The sequence below is a fragment of the Gekko japonicus genome, unplaced genomic scaffold, assembly GCF_001447785.1.
Source record: "Gekko japonicus isolate JY-2015 unplaced genomic scaffold, Gekko_japonicus_V1.1 scaffold5642, whole genome shotgun sequence".
Lineage (NCBI taxonomy): Eukaryota > Metazoa > Chordata > Lepidosauria > Squamata > Gekkonidae > Gekko > Gekko japonicus.
In genome coordinates, this window is record NW_015172725.1 from 46,033 (window position 1) to 46,578 (window position 546).

Sequence of the window (546 nt, forward strand, 5' to 3'; positions counted from 1 at the left end):
GGGGGGGTCCCCCCCGGGCCCCAATTCCGCGGGAGCGGGAATCGGGGCTCGAAACCCGGGGGAATTCCGCCCCCCGGGGGGGATTTGGGAACCCTAATCCAGGAGGAGCCCCCTTCGTCAGATGCAACGAGAGGGGATCCTTTCTGTGCAGACATTTTACGCAGGAGGTCGGAAAAGCAAAGTTTCAAAAAGATGTCCGTGAACGCAGGAATGAGCATCTCCCTGGTCACAAGACAGCAAATATTCAGCATCAGCCAATCAGGATGCCCTACAGATGACCTTTGCCCTCAGATGCAACGAGAGGGGATCCTTTCTGTGCAGACATTTTACGCAGGAGGTCGGAAAAGCAAAGTTTCAAAAAGATGTCCGTGAACGCAGGAATGAGCATCTCCCTGGTCACAAGACAGCAAATATTCAGCATCAGCCAATCAGGATGCCCTACAGATGACCTTTGCCCTCTCTTGTGTGTAGGAAAGGCCAGATGGATGTAGGATGGGAGACCACCTCTCTACCCCACCAAGGTCCCTCCCCTCTCCAAACCCCACC